Here is a 10000-nt window from a genome sequence, read left to right on the forward strand (position 1 = left end):
GTTCGAACCTGCGCGGGGAGACCCCAATGGATTTCGAGTCCATCGCCTTAACCACTCGGCCACGACTACCCATGAGAGTGAAACTCTCACTCGAAAGATCGTGCTGTGCTTACACAGAAGAGTCCTTAGTCTCTACCGCCTTGCCTCTAGATCTTGTCCTGTACTTTCCACCCTTCTCTCTCATCATGCACCGTTCTTTCTCCTCACAAGTTTCTTTTAAATGTACATATATGTTTGAAATTGCAAAACGAAACCCGTCAAAACGTACCAGTTTCTCTGCGTTGGCCTAAAGGATGAAGCCGCTTTTACTCCTAGGATCTTGCTTGAATAGCTCAAGTGCGCCGCAGCCTCCTTTAGTAATTGTATTATACTGCTATTTTAAGATTGTTTTCCACACCAGAAAAGAGTAAACAATAAAAGCGGGCTCTGCACCGTAGTCGGCAGGATTTGAACCTGCGCGGGGAAACCCCAATGGATTTCTAGTCCATCGCCTTAACCACTCGGCCACGACTACTCCTGAGCAAACCTGTTTCTACTATAAACTTAACACTTTAGCCACACACAATGTCTCCTCCGCCCCTTACTTTATGCCGCTCTGCACCGTTCCCTTTTGGCCCTCCCATGACCCTTGAAAATGCATTCAAAAGTCAGAATCTCTATGGTCTGGCCCAAGTTCCCTAAATGCCATTTCCCCTCTCTGCCAAGCTCAGACTAAGTGCCAGGGACAGATCTGTGCTAATAAACCTAGCAAGCGGCCAGGCAGCAGAGCCTCACCTTCACTAGGTTGCACTGGCTTCTGCCAGCTCCAAATTGAAACTGTTAACAGTGTCCTGTTTGGAAGCATGCCTGGGCAGGGGCTGTCTCTATGCAAATCGAGTTGCAGAGGCCTCCTGGGAGCCAATTTCGGCAGGCCATTTTGACAGGCTCCAGAGGAATAAATGGCCGCACGAGTGGTCCGGTAGTTAGTCTAAGCCATATGGCAAAGATTTGGGTGGTGGGCCTTCTGGGCATGTGGCCCTAAGCCTCAGAGGACCGCAGAATGGGTCCCTTCTGCCCAAATAGAGAGGTCTTGGCCGATCGGGGCCGATCGGGGCTGAGAGGACAGGGGTCTCACCACCCTCTGACGGTCCTCCTGGGCGCCCTTCCTCTGCTCTCTGCTGTTGTGGCAGAAAGCTGTGCCTTCAGTCCCCTAGCTTGCACAGGGCAGCAAAAGACTGTACTTTCACTGTGTCGCAGGTAGGGGGCCTCTCCTGAATGCATCTGCCAAGGAAGGTCTAGAAGTGACACGAGAACCCTTGTGCTGACACACAAAAAAGGCTCGGCAGATAGCTTGCGTGCCAGTTGCTCCATCCTCTGTATCCACATGGACCCCTGCCAATATCTGCTGTAAAGATGCAGGCAAGGAAAAGCGCAGGATGGGCTTCTTACAGACGGAGGCGATGCCAGGCGTCGATGGCTCTAGCGGCAACTAGTGTCAGGGTGGAAATATAATCGTGGCCCCCACCCCTAACAGTCAGAGAGTCCTGGATGGGAGTCTTCCCAATGTCTGCTTTATCGTCCATCCTATAATCAACATGCATGTTTACATCTTGTTTTGGGGACATTTCCGAGCAAATTGCAAAATTGCAGCTCAGTTCAAACCGAGACGTAGTCGGCAGGGTTCGAACCTGCGCAGGGAAACCCCAATGGATTTCAAGTCCATCGCCTTAACCACTCGGCCACGACTACCCATGAGAGTGAAACTCTCACTCGAAAGATTGTGTTGTGCTTACACAGAAGAGTCCTTAGTCTCTACCGCCTTGCCTCTAGATCTTGTCCTGTACTTTCCACCCTTCTCTCTCATCATGCACCGTTCTTTCTCCTCACAAGTTTCTTTTAAATGTACATATATGTTTGAATTTGCAAAACGAAACCCGTCAAAACGTACCAGTTTCTCTGCGTTGGCCTAAAGGATGAAGCCGCTTTTACTCCTAGGATCTTGCTTGAATAGCTCAAGTGCGCCGCAGCCTCCTTTAGTAATTGTATTATACTGCTATTTTAAGATTGTTTTCCACACCAGAAAAAAGTAAACAATAAAAGCGGGCGCTGCACCGTAGTCGGCAGGATTTGAACCTGCGCGGGGAAACCCCAATGGATTTCTAGTCCATCGCCTTAACCACTCGGCCACGACTACTCCTGAGCAAACCTGTTTCTACTATAAACTTAACACTTAAGCCACACACAATGTCTCCTCCGCCCCTTACTTTATGCCGCTCTGCACCGTTCCCTTTTGGCCCTCCCATGACCCTTGAAAATGCATTCAAAAGTCAGAATCTCTATGGTCTGGCCCAAGTTCCCTAAATGCCATATCCCCTCCCTGCCAAGCTCGGACTAAGTGCCAGGGACAGATCTGTGCTAATAAACCTAGCAAGCGGCCAGGCAGCAGAGCCTCACCTTCACTAGGTTGCACTGGCTTCTGCCAGCTCCAAATTGAAACTGTTAACAGTGTCCTGTTTGGAAGCATGCCTGGGCAGGGGCTGTCTCTATGCAAATCGAGTTGCAGAGGCCTCCTGGGAGCCAATTTCGGCAAGCCATTTTGACATGCTCCAGAGGAATAAATGGCCGCACGAGTGGTCCGGTAGTTAGTCTAAGCCATATGGCAAAGATTTGGGTGGTGGGCCTTCTGGGCATGTGGCCCTAAGCCTCAGAGGACCGCAGAATGGGTCCCTTCTGCCCAAATAGAGAGGTCTTGGCCGATCGGGGCCGAGAGGACAGGGGCCTCACCACCCTCTGACGGTCCTCCTGGGCGCCCTTCCTCTGCTCTCTGCTGTTGTGGCAGAAAGCTGTGCCTTCAGTCCCCTGGCTTGCACAGGGCAGCAAAAGACTGTACTTTCACTGGGTCGCAGGTAGGGGGCCTCTCCTGAATGCATCTGCCAAGGAAGGTCTAGAAGTGACACGAGAACCCTTGTGCTGACACACAAAAAAGGCTCGGCAGATAGCTTGCGTGCCAGTTGCTCCATCCTCTGTATCCACATGGACCCCTCCCAATATCTGCTGTAAAGATGCAGGCAAGGAAAAGCGCAGGATGGGCTTCTTACAGACGGAGGCGATGCCAGGCGTCGATGGCTCTAGCGGCAACTAGTGTCAGGGTGGAAATATAATCGTGGCCCCCACCCCTAACAGTCAGAGAGTCCTGGATGGGAGTCTTCCCAATGTCTGCTTTATCGTCCATCCTATAATCAACATGCATGTTTACATCTTGTTTTGGGGACATTTCCGAGCAAATTGCAAAATTGCAGCTCAGTTCAAACCGAGACGTAATCGGCAGGGTTTGAACCTGCGCGGGGAGACCCCAATGGATTTCGAGTCCATCGCCTTACCCACTCGGCCACGACTACCCATGAGAGTAAAACTCTCACTCGAAAGATCGTGCTGCGCTTACACAGAAGAGTCCTTAGTCTCTACCGCCTTGCCTCTAGATCTTGTCCTGTACTTTCCACCCTTTTCTCTCATCATGCACCGTTCTTTCTCCTCACAAGTTTCTTTTAAATGTACATATACGTTTGAAATTGCAAAACGAAAACTGTCAAAACGTACCAGTTTCTCTGCGTTGTTCAAAAGGATGAAGCCGCTTTTACTCCTAGGATCTTGCTTGAATAGCTCAAGTGCGCCGCAGCCTCCTTTAGTAATTGTATTATACTGCTATTTTAAGATTGTTTTCCACACCAGAAAAGAGTAAATAATAAAAGCAAGCTCTGCACCGTAGTCGGCAGGATTTGAACCTGCGCGGGGAAACCCCAATGGATTTCTAGTCCATCGCCTTAACCACTCGGCCACGACTACTCCTGAGCAAACCTGTTTCTACTATAAACTTAACACTTTAGCCACACACAATGTCTCCTCCGCCCCTTACTTTATGCCGCTCTGCACCGTTCCCTTTTGGCCCTCCCATGACCCTTGAAAATGCATTCAAAAGTCAGAATCTCTATGGTCTGGCCCAAGTTCCCTAAATGCCATATCCCCTCCCTGCCAAGCTCGGACTAAGTGCCAGGGACAGATCTGTGCTAATAAACCTAGCAAGCGGCCAGGCAGCAGAGCCTCACCTTCACTAGGTTGCACTGGCTTCTGCCAGCTCCAAATTGAAACTGTTAACAGTGTCCTGTTTGGAAGCATGCCTGGGCAGGGGCTGTCTCTATGCAAATCGAGTTGCAGATGCCTCCTGGGAGCCAATTTCGGCAAGCCATTTTGACAGGCTCCAGAGGAATAAATGGCCGCACGAGTGGTCCGGTAGTTAGTCTAAGCCATATGGCAAAGATTTGGGTGGTGGGCCTTCTGGGCATGTGGCCCTAAGCCTCAGAGGACCGCAGAATGGGTCCCTTCTGCCCAAATAGAGAGGTCTTGGCCGATCGGGGCCGAGAGGACAGGGGCCTCACCACCCTCTGACGGTCCTCCTGGGCGCCCTTCCTCTGCTCTCTGCTGTTGTGGCAGAAAGCTGTGCCTTCAGTCCCCTGGCTTGCACAGGGCAGCAAAAGACTGTACTTTCACTGGGTCGCAGGTAGGGGGCCTCTCCTGAATGCATCTGCCAAGGAAGGTCTAGAAGTGACACGAGAACCCTTGTGCTGACACACAAAAAAGGCTCGGCAGATAGCTTGCGTGCCAGTTGCTCCATCCTCTGTATCCACATGGACCCCTCCCAATATCTGCTGTAAAGATGCAGGCAAGGAAAAGCGCAGGATGGGCTTCTTACAGACGGAGGCGATGCCAGGCGTCGATGGCTCTAGCGGCAACTAGTGTCAGGGTGGAAATATAATCGTGGCCCCCACCCCTAACAGTCAGAGAGTCCTGGATGGGAGTCTTCCCAATGTCTGCTTTATCGTCCATCCTATAATCAACATGCTTGTTTACATCTTGTTTTGGGGACATTTCCGAGCAAATTGCAAAATTGCAGCTCAGTTCAAACCGAGACGTAGTCGGCAGGGTTCGAACCTGCGCGGGGAGACCCCAATGGATTTCGAGTCCATCGCCTTAACCACTCGGCCACGACTACCCATGAGAGTAAAACTCTCACTCGAAAGATCGTGCTGTGCTTACACAATAGAGTCCTTACTCTCTACCGCCTTGCCTCTAGATCTTGTCCTGTACTTTCCACCCTTTTCTCTCATCATGCACCGTTCTTTCTCCTCACAAGTTTCTTTTAAATGTACATATACGTTTGAAATTGCAAAACCAAAACTGTCAAAACGTACCAGTTTCTCTGCGTTGTTCAAAAGGATGAAGCCGCTTTTACTCCTAGGATCTTGCTTGAATAGCTCAAGTGCGCCACAGCCTCCTTTAGTAATTGTATTATACTGCTATTTTAAAATTGTTTTCCAAACCAGAAAAGAGTAAATAATAAAAGCGGGCGCTGCGCCGTAGTCGAGAGGATTTGAACCTGCGCGGGGAAACCCCAATGGATTTCTAGTCCATCGCCTTAACCACTCGGCCACGACTACTCCTGAGCAAACGTGTTTCTACTATAAACTTAACACTTTAGCCACACACACTGTCTCCTCCGCCCCTTACTTTATGCCGCTCTGCACCGTTCTCTTTTGGCCCTCCCATGACCCTTGAAAATGCATTCAAAAGTCAGAATCTCTATGGTCTGGCCCAAGTTCCTTAAATGCCATATCCCCTCCGTGCCAAGCTCGGACTAAGTGCCAGGGACAGATCTGTGCTAATAAACCTAGCAAGCGGCCAGGCAGCAGAGCCTCACCTTCACTAGGTTGCACTGGCTTCGGCCAGCTCCAAATTGAAACTGTTAACAGTCTCCTGTTTGGAAGCATGCCTGGGCAGGGGCTGTCTCTATGCAAATCGAGTTGCAGAGGCCTCCTGGGAGCCAATTTCCGCAGGCCATTTTGACAGGCTCCAGAGGAATAAATGGCCGCACAAGTGGTCCGGTAGTTAGTCTAAGCCATATGGCAAAGATTTGGGTGGTGGGCCTTCTGGGCATGTGGCCCTAAGTCTCAGAGGACCGCAGAATGGGTCCCTTCTGCCCATATAGAGAGGTATTGGCCGATCGGGGCCGAGAGGACAGTGGCCTCACCACCCTCTGACGGTTCTCCTGGGCGCCCTTCCTCTGCTCTCTGCTGTTGTGGCAGAAAGCTGTTCCTTCAGTCCCCTGGCTTGCACAGGGCAGCAAAAGACTGTACTTTCACTGTGTCGCAGGTAGGGGGCCTCTCCTGAATGCATCTGCCAAGGAAGGTCTAGAAGTGACACGAGAACCAGCACAAAAAAGGCTCGGCAGATAGCTTGCATGCCAGTTGCTCCATCCTCTGTATCCACATGGACCCCTCCCAATATCTGCTGTAAAGATGCAGGCAAGGAAAAGCGCAGGATGGGCTTCTTACAGACGGAGGCGATGCCAGGCGTCGATGGCTCTAGCGGCAACTAGTGTCAGGGTGGAAATATAATCGTGGCCCCCACCCCTAACAGTCAGAGAGTCCTGGATGGGAGTCTTCCCAATGTCTGCTTTATCGTCCATCCTATAATCAACATGCATGTTTACATCTTGTTTTGGGGACATTTCCGAGCAAATTGCAAAATTGCAGCTCAGTTCAAACCGAGACGTAATCGGCAGGGTTTGAACCTGCGCGGGGAGACCCCAATGGATTTCGAGTCCATCGCCTTACCCACTCGGCCACGACTACCCATGAGAGTAAAACTCTCACTCGAAAGATCGTGCTGCGCTTACACAGAAGAGTCCTTAGTCTCTACCGCCTTGCCTCTAGATCTTGTCCTGTACTTTCCACCCTTTTCTCTCATCATGCACCGTTCTTTCTCCTCACAAGTTTCTTTTAAATGTACATATACGTTTGAAATTGCAAAACGAAAACTGTCAAAACGTACCAGTTTCTCTGCGTTGTTCAAAAGGATGAAGCCGCTTTTACTCCTAGGATCTTGCTTGAATAGCTCAAGTGCGCCGCAGCCTCCTTTAGTAATTGTATTATACTGCTATTTTAAGATTGTTTTCCACACCAGAAAAGAGTAAATAATAAAAGCAAGCTCTGCACCGTAGTCGGCAGGATTTGAACCTGCGCGGGGAAACCCCAATGGATTTCTAGTCCATCGCCTTAACCACTCGGCCACGACTACTCCTGAGCAAACCTGTTTCTACTATAAACTTAACACTTTAGCCACACACAATGTCTCCTCCGCCCCTTACTTTATGCCGCTCTGCACCGTTCCCTTTTGGCCCTCCCATGACCCTTGAAAATGCATTCAAAAGTCAGAATCTCTATGGTCTGGCCCAAGTTCCCTAAATGCCATATCCCCTCCCTGCCAAGCTCGGACTAAGTGCCAGGGACAGATCTGTGCTAATAAACCTAGCAAGCGGCCAGGCAGCAGAGCCTCACCTTCACTAGGTTGCACTGGCTTCTGCCAGCTCCAAATTGAAACTGTTAACAGTGTCCTGTTTGGAAGCATGCCTGGGCAGGGGCTGTCTCTATGCAAATCGAGTTGCAGATGCCTCCTGGGAGCCAATTTCGGCAAGCCATTTTGACAGGCTCCAGAGGAATAAATGGCCGCACGAGTGGTCCGGTAGTTAGTCTAAGCCATATGGCAAAGATTTGGGTGGTGGGCCTTCTGGGCATGTGGCCCTAAGCCTCAGAGGACCGCAGAATGGGTCCCTTCTGCCCAAATAGAGAGGTCTTGGCCGATCGGGGCCGAGAGGACAGGGGCCTCACCACCCTCTGACGGTCCTCCTGGGCGCCCTTCCTCTGCTCTCTGCTGTTGTGGCAGAAAGCTGTGCCTTCAGTCCCCTGGCTTGCACAGGGCAGCAAAAGACTGTACTTTCACTGGGTCGCAGGTAGGGGGCCTCTCCTGAATGCATCTGCCAAGGAAGGTCTAGAAGTGACACGAGAACCCTTGTGCTGACACACAAAAAAGGCTCGGCAGATAGCTTGCGTGCCAGTTGCTCCATCCTCTGTATCCACATGGACCCCTCCCAATATCTGCTGTAAAGATGCAGGCAAGGAAAAGCGCAGGATGGGCTTCTTACAGACGGAGGCGATGCCAGGCGTCGATGGCTCTAGCGGCAACTAGTGTCAGGGTGGAAATAAACTCGTGGCCCCCACCCCTAACAGTCAGAGAGTCCTGGATGGGAGTCTTCCCAATGTCTGCTTTATCGTCCATCCTATAATCAACATGCTTGTTTACATCTTGTTTTGGGGACATTTCCGAGCAAATTGCAAAATTGCAGCTCAGTTCAAACCGAGACGTAGTCGGCAGGGTTCGAACCTGCGCGGGGAGACCCCAATGGATTTCGAGTCCATCGCCTTAACCACTCGGCCACGACTACCCATGAGAGTAAAACTCTCACTCGAAAGATCGTGCTGTGCTTACACAATAGAGTCCTTACTCTCTACCGCCTTGCCTCTAGATCTTGTCCTGTACTTTCCACCCTTTTCTCTCATCATGCACCGTTCTTTCTCCTCACAAGTTTCTTTTAAATGTACATATACGTTTGAAATTGCAAAACCAAAACTGTCAAAACGTACCAGTTTCTCTGCGTTGTTCAAAAGGATGAAGCCGCTTTTACTCCTAGGATCTTGCTTGAATAGCTCAAGTGCGCCACAGCCTCCTTTAGTAATTGTATTATACTGCTATTTTAAAATTGTTTTCCAAACCAGAAAAGAGTAAATAATAAAAGCGGGCGCTGCGCCGTAGTCGAGAGGATTTGAACCTGCGCGGGGAAACCCCAATGGATTTCTAGTCCATCGCCTTAACCACTCGGCCACGACTACTCCTGAGCAAACGTGTTTCTACTATAAACTTAACACTTTAGCCACACACACTGTCTCCTCCGCCCCTTACTTTATGCCGCTCTGCACCGTTCTCTTTTGGCCCTCCCATGACCCTTGAAAATGCATTCAAAAGTCAGAATCTCTATGGTCTGGCCCAAGTTCCTTAAATGCCATATCCCCTCCGTGCCAAGCTCGGACTAAGTGCCAGGGACAGATCTGTGCTAATAAACCTAGCAAGCGGCCAGGCAGCAGAGCCTCACCTTCACTAGGTTGCACTGGCTTCGGCCAGCTCCAAATTGAAACTGTTAACAGTCTCCTGTTTGGAAGCATGCCTGGGCAGGGGCTGTCTCTATGCAAATCGAGTTGCAGAGGCCTCCTGGGAGCCAATTTCCGCAGGCCATTTTGACAGGCTCCAGAGGAATAAATGGCCGCACAAGTGGTCCGGTAGTTAGTCTAAGCCATATGGCAAAGATTTGGGTGGTGGGCCTTCTGGGCATGTGGCCCTAAGTCTCAGAGGACCGCAGAATGGGTCCCTTCTGCCCATATAGAGAGGTCTTGGCCGATCGGGGCCGAGAGGACAGTGGCCTCACCACCCTCTGACGGTTCTCCTGGGCGCCCTTCCTCTGCTCTCTGCTGTTGTGGCAGAAAGCTGTTCCTTCAGTCCCCTGGCTTGCACAGGGCAGCAAAAGACTGTACTTTCACTGTGTCGCAGGTAGGGGGCCTCTCCTGAATGCATCTGCCAAGGAAGGTCTAGAAGTGACACGAGAACCAGCACAAAAAAGGCTCGGCAGATAGCTTGCATGCCAGTTGCTCCATCCTCTGTATCCACATGGACCCCTCCCAATATCTGCTGTAAAGATGCAGGCAAGGAAAAGCGCAGGATGGGCTTCTTACAGACGGAGGCGATGCCAGGCGTCGATGGCTCTAGCGGCAACTAGTGTCAGGGTGGAAATATAATCGTGGCCCCCACCCCTAACAGTCAGAGAGTCCTGGATGGGAGTCTTCCCAATGTCTGCTTTATCGTCCATCCTATAATCAACATGCATGTTTACATCTTGTTTTGGGGACATTTCCGAGCAAATTGCAAAATTGCAGCTCAGTTCAAACCGAGACGTAGTCGGCAGGGTTCGAACCTGCGCGGGGAAACCCCAATGGATTTCAAGTCCATCGCCTTAACCACTCGGCCGCGACTACCCATGAGAGTGAAACTCTCACTCGAAAGATTGTGCTGTGCTTACACA

At 50.8% G+C, this 10000-nt stretch overlaps 11 non-coding genes across 11 annotated transcripts in view; all 11 read right to left on the reverse strand.

Moving 5' to 3' along the window:
* Positions 1-69, reverse strand: part of TRNAS-CGA (transfer RNA serine (anticodon CGA)) — an 82-nt gene extending 13 nt beyond the window's left edge. Inside the window, exon 1 of the tRNA in view lies at positions 1-69. This exon is cut by the window's left edge and continues 13 nt beyond it. This is a non-coding gene — a tRNA (tRNA-Ser).
* Positions 70-432: 363 nt separating this feature from the next.
* TRNAS-AGA (transfer RNA serine (anticodon AGA)) lies at positions 433-514 on the reverse strand. The gene has a single exon. It is a non-coding gene; the product is annotated as a tRNA-Ser (tRNA).
* Positions 515-1646: 1132 nt separating this feature from the next.
* Positions 1647-1728, reverse strand: TRNAS-UGA (transfer RNA serine (anticodon UGA)). Its single transcript has one exon. It is a non-coding gene; the product is annotated as a tRNA-Ser (tRNA).
* A 363-nt stretch (positions 1729-2091) lies between these two features.
* On the reverse strand, positions 2092-2173 carry TRNAS-AGA (transfer RNA serine (anticodon AGA)). Its single transcript has one exon. It is a non-coding gene; the product is annotated as a tRNA-Ser (tRNA).
* Positions 2174-3295: 1122 nt separating this feature from the next.
* Positions 3296-3377, reverse strand: TRNAS-CGA (transfer RNA serine (anticodon CGA)). The gene has a single exon. It is a non-coding gene; the product is annotated as a tRNA-Ser (tRNA).
* A 363-nt stretch (positions 3378-3740) lies between these two features.
* Positions 3741-3822, reverse strand: TRNAS-AGA (transfer RNA serine (anticodon AGA)). Its single transcript has one exon. It is a non-coding gene; the product is annotated as a tRNA-Ser (tRNA).
* Positions 3823-4944: 1122 nt separating this feature from the next.
* Positions 4945-5026, reverse strand: TRNAS-CGA (transfer RNA serine (anticodon CGA)). Its single transcript has one exon. It is a non-coding gene; the product is annotated as a tRNA-Ser (tRNA).
* A 1557-nt stretch (positions 5027-6583) lies between these two features.
* TRNAS-CGA (transfer RNA serine (anticodon CGA)) lies at positions 6584-6665 on the reverse strand. The gene has a single exon. It is a non-coding gene; the product is annotated as a tRNA-Ser (tRNA).
* A 363-nt stretch (positions 6666-7028) lies between these two features.
* On the reverse strand, positions 7029-7110 carry TRNAS-AGA (transfer RNA serine (anticodon AGA)). Its single transcript has one exon. It is a non-coding gene; the product is annotated as a tRNA-Ser (tRNA).
* A 1122-nt stretch (positions 7111-8232) lies between these two features.
* TRNAS-CGA (transfer RNA serine (anticodon CGA)) lies at positions 8233-8314 on the reverse strand. The gene has a single exon. It is a non-coding gene; the product is annotated as a tRNA-Ser (tRNA).
* A 1557-nt stretch (positions 8315-9871) lies between these two features.
* Positions 9872-9953, reverse strand: TRNAS-UGA (transfer RNA serine (anticodon UGA)). Its single transcript has one exon. It is a non-coding gene; the product is annotated as a tRNA-Ser (tRNA).
* Positions 9954-10000: the final 47 nt, after the last annotated feature.

This window comes from Ambystoma mexicanum, chromosome 3q (assembly GCF_040938575.1).
Source record: "Ambystoma mexicanum isolate Mex_15411 chromosome 3q, UKY_AmexF1_1, whole genome shotgun sequence".
Classification (NCBI taxonomy): Eukaryota; Metazoa; Chordata; class Amphibia; order Caudata; family Ambystomatidae; genus Ambystoma; species Ambystoma mexicanum.